The following is an 18,085-nucleotide window of genomic DNA, read 5'->3' on the forward strand; positions in this document are numbered from 1 at the left end:
GAGAGGGAGGGGGAGAGGGAGAGGGAGAGAGAGAGAGAGAGAGAGAGAGAGAGAGAGAGAGAGAGAGAGAGAGAGAGAGAGAGAGAGAATGAATAAACCCTAGGGGTGACTCCTTTGCTTTATAGTTGAGGAACTGAGTACCACAGAGATTAAGTGACTTGGCCAAGGCCACACAAGTAATGAGTGTCAGATACTAAATTTGAATCCGGTACCTCAAATTTGAAAACCAGTCTACTGTCTTAGAGTAGAGAGTAGATAGAGGGATGGCCTTGGATTAAGAAAGAATTGCTTCATGTCCTTCCCCAGACACATCCTAGTTGTGGGACAAGCATATCATTTACTTCTCTTGCCAAATATTCACCTCTCAGTACTCCCAGGAAAATCTCTAAGACTTTAACTTGTCAAACAATTGTTGAGCTGTATCAGGGAATAGAATTAGCACCCTGGGAGTCCCCCAAGCTTATGAAATCACAGGCCCAGACCAAAAATAAATAGTCCCATTATGACTACCTAAGTCAATTATACCTAGAAAATGTAGTTCAATTCTGGGTGCTAATTTTGGGAAGGACAAGCTAGAGTACAGGAGACTCACATCTAGATCACAGAATTCTCCATTTGAGGAACTGAAGATGTTTAGTTTGAAGAAGGCAAGACTTGGGTTAGACATGACTATTGTTTTCAAATATTTTTAGGAGCCCTTATCTAGAAAATGGATTCAATTCATTAAAATGTCCCTGACAGACAGAACTAAGAATAAGATGTACGTTTATTAATGAGCGTTTATTAAAAGCCTACTATATGCCAAGCCCTATGCCAAGCACTTCACAAATAACATCTCATTTTATCCTTATAACACCCCTGAGAGGTAAGTGTTATTATTGTCCCTATTATACATTTAAGGAAACTAAGGTAGACAGAGGTTAAGTGACTTACATAGGGTCACCCAGCTAATAGATTTCTGAGACCAATTCAAACTCGGGTCTTCCTGACTCTAAATCCAGTGGACCACCAGCTGCCTGGAAGGCCAAAGGAGATAGCTTTCAGTGTTAATACAGGGGAAAACTTGGTAGCAATATATGAGCCTTAATAAAGGCATAACTTTAGGCCTGGAAGGGACCCTAGAAGTCATTTAGTCCATCTTCATCATGTCTTACAGATCAGAAAACTGAGGCTGAGAGGAAGGGAAGAGACTTGCCCAAAGTCACACATTAAAAAGTTGGCAGAGGGGCAATTAGGTGGCCCAGTGGATAGAAAACCAATCTGCCCTCAGACACTTCCTAGCTATGTTTCTCTAAACAAGTCACTTAACTCCAGTTGTCTAGCCCTTGCCACTCTTTTGCCTTAAAATCCATACTTAGTATCAATTCTAAGACAGAAGGTAAGGATTTTTTTTTTAAAAGGTGACAGAATTCGAGACCAAATCCTCTGACTCCAAATCCATCGCTTTCCATTGTGTAATAATCATCATCATAATAAGCAATTTAATGTTTTCAAAGTGCTTTATAAATAGAATACCATTATATTTTCCTGCTGGCCCTTAGAGCTATTATTGTCCTCATTTTGCAGATGAAAAAAATGAAAAAAATAACTTACTCAGGATCACACAGTCAGTAGGTGGCTGAGACTTTTCTCTCTAGTCCCTCAACTCCAGAGTTTTCAGGTAGAGGTGGGTTGAGCTTTAGAGGGGACTTAATGCTAATCAGTGGTTAAATGGCCTTTGGGGTTCCAACTTCTCGTATCTATTGGATGAGACGATCTTAGAGAAGCCATCTAACTAACTGATTCTTGGATCTTCAAAATGCCATTGGACCTGTGATAAGAGTCAGTCCAGATTATTCCCTCCAGTGAGTCCTGCCTATTCCTCTTACATGACTTACTTGGTTCTTGTCTATGTTCTCCCAAACAATGGCCCCAGGGGAAGCACCCAACATGGCAGAGCCTTCCTACCATCTTGAGAGTACCAGTAGAGCACTTGGGGCTTTGGCTCCGCCATAGTCTCCCCGTGTGATCTTTTTCATTCTCAATTTCCATAATAATGTCCCTAATCCAGTTCTTCGATGCTCATTCTCTGTCATATATCACAGCTGGTTTTCCTACCTCCCTCGAGCCTGCCTCTCCAAGGCTCTCTGACAAATGCTCCCCGACACGAGGTAGCCAGCAGCTTCCATCACTGAAATTCTGCTTTGTGAGCCCATTCCTACATTTCCAGCAGCTTTCAAAGTGATCAAGCGGCTTTGCGAGGGAGAGAACGTTAGTCACTGGGAGCAGAGTGAGAAGGAATCAGCCCACTCAGTGGCTCCAAGTAGTGGAAAATGCTCTCTCCAAAGGCTATTGCACTTCTCCAGTAGGATCACCAGATGGCAGGCATGTTCCACGCTCTCCCTATGGGTCAGCCCACTCCACGGGCAGGCTCTCTGACCTCCAAGCTCTTCCCAATCCCTTCCTTCCCTGCCGAAACAATCCTACATTGTCATTTAGGAGGAGCAGTTAGTGCTGAGGAAGAAGTCACTAAGGGGGAAGAAGCCAGCCTACACAGCGCTCTTCATTCTCTTTTGGGAGGTTATAATGGGGAGGACCAGAGAGAAGATGATAAACTAACGTGGCCTGGATGTGAACCCAAAATACAAAGTCAGGGGTGGTCCGAGGGTCTCCAAAGGCTCAGAGGAGGAATTTGACCTCCTCTTCCCAGTCATCTTGGGTGCATGCTTGGGACTGACTCTTCAGACCTGTTATTCATGCCCAGATATGTGGATCTCTGTGGTAGGGAGGAGGTAACTGTGGGAAATTTTCTGTCTAGACCTGAGACACTGTCACATGTATGGATGCTCGCCAGATGGGGCCTCAGTGCTAGGCATCGAGGACTAACTCTTAAGTAGTCAGGATATCTGGCAATAGTACATCCTATGAAGACTTAAAGGTATAGTGAATGAACTAGAGTAAAAGGAATGTCAAGAACTGGGCAGGAACTTAGAACACAGACCATGTCAGTGCTGGAAAGAGTCTTGGAACAGGGAATGTCAGAGCTGGGGGAGATTAGAATATAAGCATCAGAGCTGGGAGGTCCATAGACCACACTTTCCTCACCTGTAGAATGAGAGGAGTGGGCTAAGCTCCCTGCCAGATCTAAATCCTTTTAACTGGATTTATTTATTTAGATTCTAAAATCTAACATTGTACTGATTGCCAGTCTAATATTCTCTCTACTCCGTCATATCCGATTCAGTCCCTTCAGTCCTTTGGACAGGCATGGAAGAAGCCTGAGGATGACGGTGAGAGCATTCCCTTCCCATCTATCCCTCCTTCTCACTGCCCCCTTTGAGGTTTATACCTTTCACTCCCCTGAAAGGCCCTCAGTAAGCACACCCATCAGCGGGCTTGTGGTAGATATTAAGTCGAAGGGTTTCTATTTTTATAAACTTATTTCGATTTCAAAGTGGCCCTTCTTTTTGGTTTGGTGGTAAAGCAGCCTCTTGGGGCTTCTATGCTCAGCTGTTTTCCCCCCAGGCTGCTTTACGAAGCTGGGTGTATACAGGTTGTATGACTGAGTTAGGTAGCATGTGCTCTTTCCAATCCAACACCCTGAATATGAACAAACAGCAAACCAGCTTCGGAAAAGCTGCCCCACCTTGGATTGAGGTTTGGGGATAGGCAGTGGGTGGAGCAGGGACATAGATGGGAGGCTGTCTCCTACAGGAGAAGAACATCCCTGTTCTTAGCCTGCCTCAACACAGCCCTGCCTTCCTCCTTCCAGAGCCCCAGTGAGGCCGGCTGCTCTGGAATGCTGGCTGTCCTCTCCTTTTACCTCACCCATGGCTTTGTTCCCGGAATGTCCACTATTCCATTGGAACAATGACCAGTTCTTACCTTTGATTTTCCAGGAGGTAAAGGAAGGGGGAAATCTCATATTGGAAAATTCCCCAGCTTCCTGCTCGCCAGCCAGTCCTGACTCTTTCTCTCCTTCTCTCTTCTCTCTCTGTTCTCATCACCTCTTTCTCTTTCTCCCTGATTGGGAGATTTTCCCAGTATAATCCTATTCTTCTTTGCCCTGCTCCATTCCTAGAACCCTTGAACCGTCCCTCCAGAGCCCCTTGACAACTTCTCCAGAGGCAGCCCTGCTCTCTTCCTTCACTGAAACAAGGGTCACTTCCTCTAAGGTCTCCTAAGACTGTCTACCATCATTTTGGATCCATTTCTCCTTCCATCTAACACCATTCCACTTGGTGATCTTATTGACTCCCAGGAGTCAAAGTAGCATCTCTATGTGGACAATTCCTAGACTGGTATATTCAGCCCGGCCGCCTCTCTTGATCCCCAGTCACGCATTACCAAATACCTCTGGACATCTTGAACAGGATGTTCTAGAAATATCTCAAATTCAATGAGTCCAAAATTCTGAAGTCATTCTCTTTCTCCCAAAACCATAGATTGGTTGGCTTCCTCAAAAATCTTCTTCCCGACTCCTTCCAAACTACCCTATTATTAAAGAAGGCATCACCATTGTCCTTGTCACCAAGGCTCATAGCATGGACATCATCCTTGACTCCTCCTGCTCACTCCATACATTGGATTCATTGCCAAACTCTGATCTTTCTAACATCCCAACATGGCTCTCATACATCCCCTTCCCTCCACTCAAACAGCCCACACTTTAATTCAGGACCTCATTATTTCTGGTAATAGCATCCTAATTGGTCCCCTTGTTTGTATTCTAATTCATCTTCCACTCAGCTGCCAAGATGATTTTTCAGTTATGTTGGAGCATAGATTTGACCATGTCACCCCTCTGTTCAATGAGCTTCTTGTTCAGTCATTTGAATCAGATCTGAATCTTCATGACCCCATTTGGGGTTTTCTTGCCAAAGATACTAAAGCAGTTCACCATTTCCTTCTCCCATTCATTTTACAGATGAGGAAACTGAGGAAGACAGAGTTAAATGGCTAACCCAAGGTCACACAGCTTATATGTGTCTGAGGTTTCTGAATTTGAACTCAGGTCTTCCTGATGCCAGACTCAGCATTCTATCTATCATCCCCTACCTACCCTGTTACCACCTCCGCCCCCAGGATGAAATATAAATTCTTCTTTGAGCATTTAAAACTTTTCATGGATAAAGTCCCTTCTTAGACTTCCAACCTTCTTATGTTTTATTTCTATACAGCTTATGATCTAGTTACACAGGCTTAGCTGCAGGCTTTCCTCAAATACCCCGCTACCCATCTCCTTGCCTTTGCACTGGTTGTCCCTTATACCTAGAATTCTATCCCTCCACACACCTACTGTCTTCCTTTAAGTCAACTCATTTCACTTTTTTTTTTAAATTTATTATTATTATTTGGATTTTGAATTCCCCCTCCCCTACCCACTGGTCAAGTCTCACCTTCTTCAGGAGACCCTTCCCAGACCCCACAGCAGCTAATGCCCATCTCCTTTCCAAATGCCTTCAACTCTATGACTTGTGTATCCATAGCTGTCTGTATGTTGGCTCTCCCATTAGATTATAAGCAACTCAAGGGCAGGGATTGGGGTTTTTTTACTTTACTTTTCATCTCTCACTCAGGACAGCACCTGGCACATAGTAGGGGCTTAATAGTTAGAGAGACTTTGAGAATCCCCAAAGGTGAAATATTTGCTCCCTCCAACCAACCCAGTGATAAGCTTCTCTGAACTTAGCTAGGCTAATTCTCAGATAATTCAGATGGCGACCACCTCTCCCCTAGACTAATGAAACAGCCTCCTAACTGACCAACTTGACTCATCTCATCCCTCTCTAATTCATCTTCCACAAAACTGCCAAAGAGATCTTTCCTAAAGTACAGGCGTTCCCTCCACTCAGTAAACTCAAATAGCTTCCTATTGACATTGGGATTCAGGGTAAACTATTTTGCATTTACAGCCCTTCACAACCTGCCCAATCTACCTTTCTGACCTCCTAACAAGCTCCTTCCTTCAAGGGCTCTTCCTGTTCAAATTGGCTTTCTCATGCATTTCCTAACATCCAGACTTTGCACTGGCTGTGCCCTCTCCTAGGAAGGCTCCCCCTCCATGCTTTTAGTTCTTAAAATCCTGAGCTTCCTTCAAGACTCCCCTTAAAGCCTTTCTTGTCACCTCCAAAAGAACCCTCCCTCTCCAAATCACTTTCTAGCTAAGATCTCCCATCTTCTGTCTAATTGGGATGCCTATGCCTATTGTGTGCATGGAGCTTCCACCAGTAGAATATAATGAACTCAAAGGTAGGGTTTCACTTTTGTCCTTGAATTCCCAGAGCCTGAAATGATTTCTTTAGTTTGGTTTTCTGGACTTGGGATTTCACCAATTAAAGTATAGTGGGAAGGAAGATCCTACCAACATGAGTTATTCCCTGTTCTGTAACTTCCAGTCACACAGAGTTGTCTAGGGTCACTAAGAAGTTAGATGACTGGCTCAGAACCACACAGCCACTCTTGTGTCAGGGGCAGGATTTGAACTCAGGTCTTCCTGCCTCTTTTGGCCTGCTCTCTAGCCCCTACATCGCTGCTCCCATTTGGCATATAGGAAGTGATTAATACATGTCTGGGTGGCTGGGTTGCTCAGGCTCAGAGAGAGGAGGTCTTAGGTTCCAATCTGACCTCAGACACTTCCTAGCTGTGTGACCCTGGGCAAGTCTCTTAACCTCTATTGCCTAGTTCTTATCACTTTTCTGCCTCAGAACTGATATACAGTATTGATTCTAAGACAAAAGGTAACTGTTTAAAAAAATAAAGACATTTCTTTATGTTGTGGTGATGGTTGTTCATGGAAATTCCCTCAGCCAGCAATGCCTTAACCTAAAGGAAAGAATCTTTCACAGGCCTAATAGGATCATTTCAGACACTATGGCAGGCCAGTAGGAGAGCAAAGGTTTCCAGAGCTCCATAGATCAAGCCAAATGCCTCTTCTAATTAAGCATTAAGTAAAGCCTCAGTCCTTTCGCAGAGAAAAGCCAAAGCTTTCCCCAGCTGCTGTTTTTAGGAGCAGAGGATTTTAGAATTAAGGAAGATACAGAGATGATCTAGCCTGGCCCCTTCATTTTATAGTTGAGAAAGAGTAGGAGGCTGAGAAAGCTTTTTTTGGCCAGGGCTGTACACTTAGGAAGGGGCAGGGCAAGTCTAGACTGTGATTCCTTTCTGAACCTCAGTTTTAACGCCTGTAGAAAGAAGGGGATTAGCCCACATAGATTGTTAGGTCCCTTCTACTCCTCTGATCTTACTTAGAATAAAAGGTCATTAATTATTTTTTTAATTTAATGAATTAACTTAGAACATTTCCCCATGGTTACATGAATCCCATTCTTTCGCTCCCCTCCCTTTACACCCTCCCATAGCTGATGCACAATTGCACTGGGTTTTACATGTGTCATTGATCAAGACCTATTTCCATATTATTAATATTTGCATTAGGGTGATCATTTAGAGTCTACGTCCCCAATCATATCCCCATCGAACCATGTGATCAGGCAGTTGTTTTTCTTCTGCGTTTCTGCTCCCACAGTTCTTCCTCTGGATTTGGCTAGCATCTTTCTCATAAGTCCCTCAGCTTTGCTCTGGATCCTTGCATTACTGCTAGTAGAGAAGTCCATTATGTTTGATTATACCACAGTGTATCCATTTCTGTGTACAATGTTCTCCTGGATCTGCTCCTTTCACTCTGCCTCAAGTCCTGGAGGTCTTTCCAGTTCACATGGAATTCCTCCAGATCATCAATCCTTACAGCACAATAGTATTCCATCACCAGCATATACCACAATTTGTTCAGCCATTCCCCAATTGAAGGGTATACCCTCCTTTTCCAGTTTTTTGCCACCACAAAGAGCACTGCTATAAATATTTTTATACAAGTTAAAGTTCATTAATTATGAAAGAGTCTGGTACAGTGGAAAGAGGGGAGGACTAGATTCAGAGTCAGAAGACTTGGGTTCAAATTTTAGCTCCAACATGATCCCAGTCTCTCAGAGTTATCAGGAACTTCAGAGGATCTCTCATCCAACCTAGACATCGACCTAAATCTCTATTACGTCCCTGACAAATGAGCAATTGGCTATTTCTATAAGGGCTCTCTATTCAGAAGACACTCACTATGCCTTCAGGCAAATCATTCTACTTAGGGATGCTCGGATGGAGAAAAAATTTTACCCTCCATTGACCCCATACCTGACGGTCTGAAACTTCTTATTGCTTCTGCTAATACCCCTAGAGGACAAACAGAACACAACTATGACATGCCTACCATATGGCAGGCCTTCAAATTCTTTGACAGTTGCTGTCATATCTCCATGGTTTCTTCTTCAGGCTAAATATTCATTTATTCAACAAATATCTAGTCTGTGCCAGGCATTTTGTCAGGCCCTAGAGATACAAAGGTGGGGGTGAAGGAGAGAGAGAGAGAGAGAGAGAGAGAGAGAGAGAGAGAGAGAGAGAGAGAGAGAGAGAGAATCTCTAGCCTCAAGGAGTTCATGCTTTATTGTGGGTGCAGGAAAAGGGGATTGACAATATGTATATAGATAAACACAAGAAAGAGAGAAATTCCATGGAGTAAGTTCAAGATATACATACTATATATAAATGGAGAGAGAGAGAGAGCCAGAGAGATAGGTAAATAGGTAGAGAGAAAGATGGACAGACAGATGGATGGATAGATGAATAGAAAGACAGACAAAGAAAGCTGTTAATTTCAATAGACTTGAGGAGGAGGAGGTAGATCAGCTAGGTAGGATTACAGTTATACTGAGCCAAAGGAAGCTAGGGATTCTAAACAGTGCAGACAAGGAGGATATTCCTTCTAGGCATGGGGAACAGCTTGCCCAGAGGTGGAGCTCTCATGTTATACATGAAGAACAGCAAGTAGGATACTTTGGCTAGCACAGAGAGCATACAGGGGAGTGGTGGTACAACAGGCCTGCAGAGGGAGGCTGGTGCCAGATTGTGAACATTTTAAAATGGCAATTGGAGTAGTTTATGTTTTACCTTAGAGGCAATGGGAAGCCACTCAAGTATCCGAAGCAGGAAAGGTATATGGTCTGACCTGAAGCTTTAGAAACAGTCACTTTGGCAGCAATGAGGAAGATGGATTAAAGTGGGAAGAGATGGTGGTAATGGTCCAGGTGTGTGGTGGTCAGAGCCTGAATTGGGGTGTGTGAGTAGAGAGGAGGGGACCAATGCAAGAGGTGTCCTAGGAGTAGAAGTGACAAGAATGGGCAATTGATTAAACACATGGGGTGAGGGAGAGGGAGGATGTGGGGATAAGGCTAACACTGGCATTTGGGTGAGTGAAAAGAGAGTGGTGCCTTCAACACTAATAAAGAAGTTCAGAAGAAGAGAAGGTTTGGGAACAAAGATAATTAATTCTGGTTTTAAACATGCTGAATTTAAAATGTCTCCAGGACATTCAGATAGAGTGCAGAAGGGAGAATGGAGGTTATGAGAGAGAAGAATGATTTCCCTCTCCCTCTTCCTCTCCCCCAGCTAGTCTAGTTAGATAAATAGATAGATGGATGGAGGAATGAATGGATAGATGATAGATAGAAGGAAAGATAGACAGACAGATGGATGGAGAGAAAGAAAATAGTCTAGTAGTCATTTGCAGAGGGATAATTAAGCCACTGGACCTGATAAAGTTACCTATTGAAAGAGTATAGAGGGGAAAGGGTGAAGGAAAGAGCCTTGTGGGGATACCACAGTTAACAGATATGATAGGGACAATGAGCCAGCAAAGGAGACTTAGAAGAAATAATTGGATGGATAGGAAAACTAAGAACAATATCACGAAAATCCATAGAGGAGAAAATATCTAGGAGCAAGTGATCAGCAGCATCAAAAGCTGCAAAGAGGTCAAGAAGGATGCAGATTGAGAAAAGTCTTTTGGATTTGGCCATTAAGAGTAACTTTGAAGAGAGGAGTTTTAGTGAAATGATGAGGTTAGAAGCCAAATTTCAGAATTGAGAAGGAATTGAGGGTAAATTGAAACACTGAATATAGACCCCTTGTTATAGTGGTTTGATAAAGGGAGGAGAAATATAGGACACCCCCCTCCAGCTACACACACACACACACACACCCCACAGTATAAACTTGTGTGACCACAGGTCACTAAGTGAAGATTTCAGATCTCTGTTTTCTCAGTTGATGAACCAAAGGGGGAAAAAAATTTCATTGTCTATCTCACAGGGCTTTTGCAAAGAAAATGCTTTGCAAGAAAAAAAGCACTATGGGATTGTAGAGATGTTATTATTTTATATCATGATTTCCAGGCCACTCCATGTTCATTGTTTTCATTTGGACCAGCTGCAGGTCTCCAGTGGCATTTCTTGAATACAGTGCCTCCAACTGAACACAATGCTGTTGAATAAATGAGTGAGTGAAGGCACTTAATGAAGGGTTGCGGGGCAAGGACTACTTTGGAAGAATTGGATGGATGGATAGATGGATGGAAAACATTTATTAAATACTTTGCAAGTGCTTGGTGCTGGGAATAAAAAAATCCCAAAACCCTGCCCTCAGGAGGTTTCTATTCCAATAAATGGAAACACCACCCAAAGGAGAGTGATAGCTAGGGAAGGGAGTTTAGGCTTGGGTAATCATATGGGATTATGAATGGACACATTGAGTAATGATCTGTCTGACCTTCTCAAGAATCAATAGTAGTATTAGATTACTGTTTCCAGAACAAGAGCTATAAAGTGGGAGGCTGAGTTTCCAGGGTGCAGATGCAAGTAACACCAAAGTAAATAGCAAGATGCTTGTGCTGTTTCCTATGGATGGTTGAATGGGATGTGAACCATGATCTAGGCCTAACTAGATAGAATGGGTCAGGTAAGTTTGAATTCATTCGCAAATCAGGGCAGGATTCCAAAACTGAGTGGCTGAATTCCCAAAAGGGAAGGGACATAGTTACCAGAGATCTGGTTCTGAGGATGTCTGTTTGAAATAAGGATACTGGGGCTGCAGCAGGACAGATGGCAAGATACCTGGGAAATAGTAGATTTCTTGGGGTTGAATTAAGGCAAAGCTAAGTAATAAAATGTTAGAATTCCCTTCATGAGGTGAGAGAATGGACTTGGGGACTTTTTATTCTAAGATAATCTGACTAGAATTCATGTCTCCTCCACAAGCCTCCTTGACGACAACTTAGAGGATCACACAATTGGAACTAACTCAGCACCTGGCTCTTCCTCCCTCCTTCCCTTCCTTCATATTTCCCATCTTCTTTTCCTTTCTCCTTCCCTTCCCTTTCTTCTTTTCTTTCTCTAGATTTTCTTGATTTCTTCAGTCTATAGAACAGTCTATAGATCACTACCTTCATAAGGAAACTCCATCTACCCATGGAGAACAGCCCCAACAATTCTTAGTCTTTGGAGAGTTTCTTGTGGGCACTGAGAGAATATATAATTTTCTCAAAGTCCCACAGCTAGAATGTGTCAGAGCCCAAGTTCAAGTTCATCCCTAGGGCCATTTCTCTTTCCACTTCATCCTACCGTTTCCTATCTATCACAGAACAGGTAGCCAGTCCTTGTTTGTTTCAGAGATCCTGCCCTCTCCTCCATGATTTGGCCTCGTAGACCAGTTGTAGCCTGCCTTACTCCCATCCCCACCACCAACACCCCTTCCACCACGGGATAGGGCAGTATCCCTTTGTGTTAGGACTGAGCCTGCTGCCAGGGAACAGGATTCCAGACAAGCGCACACACACACACACACACACACACACACACACACACACACACACACATGTGCATGCAGCAGGGAACATGAGGAAATGGGGTGGCAGGACTCCATGTTACTCCAAGGCAGCCAAGCTCTGGCTCTCTCCTGGTGACCTCACCCTAAGAAGAAAATTCCCACCTCAGGCCTGCCTGACCCACCCTGATGGGGCATGTCAAGCAGCTTGCACATTGCAGGCAGGAGAGAGATTTCTCCAAAGTTCAAAATATTCATGAGCTTGATTTCTAAAATTATGTCCTTTGAAATAAATATCCTCCCCCAAGAGGAGGTAGAAAACTTTTTTTTTTCTCCTCTTTCCACCAGGAAGCAGCTGAAAGCCACACATAGTGGTAGTGGACAGAGAACTAGTCCCTGAGTCAAGATGACCTGAGTCCAAGTCTTGCCTCTGAGGAATTTCAGCTGAATGACCCTGGACAAGTCAGAACTTCTCAATGCCCTGGGCAACTTCCTGAGTCTTTAAGTGTTAGAGAAGGTGCCCATCTTCTCTGGTAGAGGGAGGTCCTCTCAGAGAGTGCCCACACCAATGAAACTCTGGTCTAGACCAATTAATAGGGGTCCTCTCAGGCCCTCAGGCTTCTCATCTAGAAAATAATGAGTCTGGAGTCAGAAGGCCAATACTAGTTCTTCTCACTAGCCAAATTACCTTGGGCAAGCCGATTTCCTTCTCTCAGACTTGGTTTCTTTTCCTGCAGAATGAGGGGTACAAGGGCAGGAGAATGGGCTAAATGTATTGAGGGGCACAGCAGAATCCTCTCTGACACTTACTTACCTGGGTGATTCTAGGGATCATCTAATTCCCCTCCGAGCCTCAGATTCTTCATCTGTAGGGTGAAAGGGTCAGGGTAGAATAACCCTAAAGACCCTTCTAGCCATCTGAGAATTGGAAAAATCTTCTGATCTGGCATTCAGCCCGTACCTGGAAAGAAATCTCCTAGAGTCGGAGATCTGGGGTTCTCCCTCAGCTTTCTTCCTTAGCCACACGGGGATTTGGGCCAAATCACATCACAACCATGGGGGTCTCAGTTTCCCCAGTTAAAAAAGCGAGGGGCTGGGCCAGCAGGCTTCTAGTCAGTCATTTACTTATTTATGTATCTATTAAGCATTATTCTCATTTTATAGCTGACCTAACATTTATGTTCTTCAAAGTTTGCAAAAGGATGTGTGTGTATATAGATATACATATATGTGCAGGTGATATTCACACGTGTATACATTTTCATTAAAATGTATGCTAAAAAATAAAAATGTATTTGTGTATATATACATATATAGATATGGATGTCTATATCCACAAATATGTATATATATATATATGTAGATATATAAAATATACACAAACACACACACGTATGCACGCACATATTCCTTGAGGGCTGAGGCTGTTACATTTTCTTTGTATTATCAGTGTTAACATAGATTTTTTCCCCCATAGTTACTATTTAATAACTATGGATTGTTTGATCCTGGGAGGTAGGTATTACTAGTACTCTCATTTTACAGATGAGAAAACTGAGGCTGAAACATACTAAATGACTTGCCCAGAGTCATCTAGTGGGTCAGTTTCTGAGTTGGGATTTGAATCTAGCTCTCCTTGAATCCAAGTCCAGTAACCCTATCCACTACATCCCTGAGCTCCTCTTTCTCTGTGCAACTCTGAAGATCAGTTTCCCATCTGTAAAGACTAGGAATAGGTAGTCTATAAGGGACCTAGCAGCTCCAAATGAGACCCTTCAGTCAGTCATTTGGTCTCTGTTCCTGCAGTTTCTCATCCATAAAATGAAAGAGTCATTCTTGATGCCACTCAAGGTCCCCTCCAGCTAGAGATCTGTGATCCTAGGGTCACCTAACAGTTAGCAGCAGAGCCATAGCCAAACCCCAGAGCCCCGGGAATCCTGTCCAAAGCCTCTTTTTTTCCTACCCCCCCTTCCTATTGTCTCTCCAGAGCCTGACCCTCCTTGGGCAAGTTAGTAAAAGAATTGTCAGCAAACTCCTACTCCCTGAAATGGGGAGGTTCTCCTGACACATATCTGGCTGTGGCTCCCACCTTCCTTCCTAGGCATTTTACTCATACTAACCCTTTTCTCCTCCATCTCTAGCACTTCACAGCTTTGCCAGGGGCTGGGGACATTTGAATACATTTCCAACCCAGGACACCACTGAGAGCACCAAAGAAATTTTTGCACACATTTTCAAGTCTGCAAGCTGGGGTTATCGGGGTGACTCAGTGGATTGAGAGCCAGGTTTGGAGATGGGAGGTCCTGGGTTCAGATCTGGCCTCAGATACTTCCTAGCTGTGTGACCCTGGGCAAGTAGTCACTTAGCTGTCCATTGTCTAGCCCTTACCATTGTTCTGCCTTGGAACCAATATAGAGTACTGATTCGAAGACAGAAGGTGAGGGGTTATAAAAAGAAAAAGTTTCCAAACCCTGAGACTCAGATATCTCTTTTTTCCTCCTTAACTTGGCCCATAGGGATGTCTAGGGGATTGGGCAACATGCCACCCAGTATGCCCAGGCAGCTTCCCGGATTTAACAGTGGCCCAGATTCTTCAATTTGGGGAGAATGGGAGATTTTTTTGAAATGTATGACTTTGGCAGGTCTGGAAAATAGCCAATGGGTGTGAATCCAGGCTTGGGCTCTTTGGTTGGAGTATCTGTCTAGTAGCAGGTGCCCTTGGCATCCCGCTGGTTGAGAAAACTGCCCATCACTGCCAGTAACCAGTGCCCACGAAGCTCCTGGGGGTGTCTCCCTGCTTAACTTCCTCTCCCACCCCCCACCAAGGACAGTTTCCAAAGGAGAATCCTGGCAAAGAGTGAGTGAAGAGAGTGTTTAAGGATTCCCAATAGCCTTGTCCTCCTCTCTTTCCTTTCTCCACCCCAAGCTAAGGCAAGGGGAGGTGGAAGAGAAAAGTTGGTCTGTTTCCCCATCACTTAGAGTTTAGTTGAGATATTTAGCCTCCTAGACTTAGAATCTTACAGACAGTCATCCCTAGGGAAATTAATCCCTTAAGGCTCTTTTACTAAGCTCTAAAACTGAGGCACAGACTTGGGCAGATTCTGCTGCATCTAGACTAGGACTTGGAGGTGTCACAGGAAAAAGTGGCCCTTCCCACTCTTGCTACAACACCCCCTCTCATTTCATTCCTTAATGAAAAAATGAAAGAAAAAAAAACCACACCATTAGCCATGAGTCAGTGGTCCATGTTGCTTTCCCTTCTCTCTCTGTGTCTCTGTCTATATATGTGTGTGTGTGTGTGTCTCCCCCCTGTCTTTCTCTCTCTGTGTCTGTCTGTGTCTGTGTCTGTCTCTCCTCTATCTCTCTCTCCTCTCTCTTTCTCTGTCTTTCTCTCTCCTTTTCTCTCCTTCCCTCTGTCTCTCCTCCTCCCCACCCTCTCTCTCTTTCTCTCTCTCCATTTCTTTATGTGTGTGTCTTTCTGTCCCTCTCTCTCCTCCCCACTACACTCTCTCTCTCTGTGTCTGTCTGTCTCTGTCTCTCTTTTCCTCTCTCTTTCTCTGTCTCTCTCTTTCTCTCCCTCTCTCTCCTCCTCCCCACTCTCTCTCTTTCTCTCTCTGTCTCTGTGTGTCTCTCTATCTCTGTGTCCCTCTCTCTCCTCCCCTCTACTCACACACACACTCTCTCTCTTTCTCTCTGTATGTGTCTCTATCTGTGTGTGTGTGTCTCTATCTCTCTCTGTGTCCTTCTCTCCTCCCTACTACTCTTTCTCTCTCTGTGTGTCTCTCTGTCTGTGTGTGTGTGTGTCTCTCTCTCTCTGTGTCCCTCTCTCTCCTCCCTACTACTCACTCACTTTCTCTCTCTCTCTGTCTCTCTCTGTCTCTGTCTCTCTCTGTCTCTCTCTGTCTCTGTCTCTGTCTCTGTCTCTGTCTCTCTCTGTCTCTGTCTCTCTCTGTCTCTCTCTCTCTCTCTCTCTCTCTCTCTCTCTCTCTCTCTCTCTCTCTCTCTCTCTCTCTCTCCTCACCACCACCCAGCCTTAAGCAGCCACATCAGCTCAGGCCATTCCGGGTGCCAAGAGAAGGACCAAGGTAGGGGGGAAGGGGGCTGGGCATTCCGCAGCAGACTTGCCAGTAGCCTGGAGACGGGCTTCTGTTTCCCAGCCCGGCCCCTTTTATCTAGGGAACAATAGGGGCATACAGGGAAGGCCTTGTGCAGCACCCAAGCCCCTGGGCCCTTTGACTCCAGGAATTTTTTAAGTGCTGACCTCTCTCCGTGAGGTCCCTTGGCCATCCAATCCTAGGGGCCCGCTGCTCCAGCTGATTCCTACCCTGCTCTGGGCGGGGGCATCCCAGGCTTTTATTCCCTCCTGCCTCCCCCTCCTCCTGCCCTGGGTTCTTGGGGGAGAGCTTTGCTCTCAGAATCCTGGGCTAGAGAAATCAGATGATTCTGTAATGGGGGTGGAGGAAGCAGGGGGCAAGGTTTGAGCTTGGTTTTATATGGATGGAAGAAACTTTGCTAAATGATTTTCTCCCCACTTCTCCTTCTCATCCACTTTTTCATAGAAAAATCATTCATCTTCACAGGGCAAGGGAAAGATTGCTGTATTCTTAATCAGAAGACCTGAATTTCATGCCCAGCCCTTCTTCTTCTGCCTATAAACTGATATTAGATGAATCACTTTCCTGACTCAGTCTAAATGGGTTCCTCTTGGATTCCTTACATTTCTAGGTCCCGAACCTCAGAATCATCGAACTCTAGGGAGAAGAATCAATCCAAGCATTAATTAAACACCTACTACGTGCCAGGTACTAGGCTAGGCCCTGGGGACCCAAAGACAAAAAGGGAAGAGTCCAGGTTCTCATAATACCACCACCACCCAGTTATCTCTGCAGTGCCCAGCTGCCATTTTAGTACCCCTAGAACGAATGATTTTGAGTTGGAAAGGATCACAGTGACGAATAGGTAGTTAACAGAAAGAAGAGTGTCTGGTCCCTACAACTGATATTCTTCATTCATTTCAGTCCTATCTGACTCTTCATGACCCCATTTGGGGTTTTCTTGGCAAAGGTACTAGTCTAGTTTGCTGTTTCCTTCTCTAGCTCATTTTACAGATAAAGAAACTGAGGCAAAGAGGTATGAAGTGACTTACCCAGGATCATACAACTAGTACTCATCAGAGAGGGCACTTAATAAATGTGTATTGACTAGGCTTTTCCATCTGTCCTGCAGATGAACTTTCTTCTCTATGCTATTTCCCACAATTAGTGTGGATGACCCTCTAAGTTGAAAGCAGATAGTCTAGATTTTTCTGGTTGTATCACCAGCATTTAGCACAGTGTCTAGCACTAGTAAGCACTTAATAAAAGCTGTTTTCTATTCATTTAGTCATTCATTGAAATAGTAAGGGAAGGTGCAGCTAGATATCTAAGTAGATAGAGACAAGAGGTCCTGGGTTCAAGTGTGACCTCAGACACTAAGAAGCTATGTGACCCTGGGCAAGTCACTTCATCCCAATTGCCTAGCCCTTACCGCTCTTCTGCCTTAGAAGCAATACTTAGCATTAATGCTAAGACCAAAGGGAAGGATTTTTTAATAGAGGAGAGCATGGGTTGAACTTAATTCTTTGACTTCAAACCCAATGCTCTAAGAGAGCACTGAGTCCAATCCTCATCCTAAAAAGAGATCATTGAGTCAAAAATAATTTGAAAGCTGTAAGTGAACTTAAAGACTGCTTAGTCCAATCCCTTTATTTAATAGACAGGGAAAAAATGATGGCATATTCAAGATCCCACAGCAAGTAATTCCAGACTTCTAAAACAACTCTGCTTTCTACTCAATTTCCCAGGCTCCCTGAGCTCTAGAACCCCTGCTAAATCTGACATTCTGCAACCCATTTTTCTTGTCCCTCCAGCATGATCCCTTCTTCAGGCTCCCTTCCACAAAACCTGATGATTTATGAATCTGATCCAGACCTGTGTCCATTCAGAATCTGCTCCCCAAAGCACACGTGTATAAGGGAACACTAGAACAGGGAGGGAACTAGCTTTGGGGTCAAGTGCTCTGGACCCTCCTTGCCTTTGACACTTCTGGTATGACCTTCAGTCACTTCAGTTCTCTGGATCTTGGTTTCTTATCTGAAAAATCAAGGGATCAGGCTAGACCTTAGACGAAGATGTCTTCCACCTTCAAAGTGAGGATTCCAAAGCCTTGGCTGATGACTAGAATTTTGCTTCTCTGCCCATAGACTGAATTTTGCAGAGATCTACAAAAAAAAGAGAGCCCGTGGCTTTCTTATCTGCCATCAGATGGCCTCCTGGATTGGGAGTTATTAAAGATCCCAGATCCCGGGTTCCAGACCAAGAAAGAAGTGGCTGGGCACCCAATCACTCAAGCTCTGTTC

The 18,085-nt window shown here is 44.3% G+C and overlaps 1 protein-coding gene across 1 annotated transcript in view; it reads left to right on the plus strand.

Annotated features, from left to right (window-relative positions):
- SYN3 (synapsin III) overlaps positions 1 to 18,085 on the plus strand; it is a 420,985-nt gene that overhangs the window by 889 nt on the left and 402,011 nt on the right. The window lies entirely within an intron of this gene.

This window comes from Gracilinanus agilis, chromosome 5, assembly GCF_016433145.1.
Source record: "Gracilinanus agilis isolate LMUSP501 chromosome 5, AgileGrace, whole genome shotgun sequence".
In the NCBI taxonomy this organism is placed as follows: domain Eukaryota; kingdom Metazoa; phylum Chordata; class Mammalia; order Didelphimorphia; family Didelphidae; genus Gracilinanus; species Gracilinanus agilis.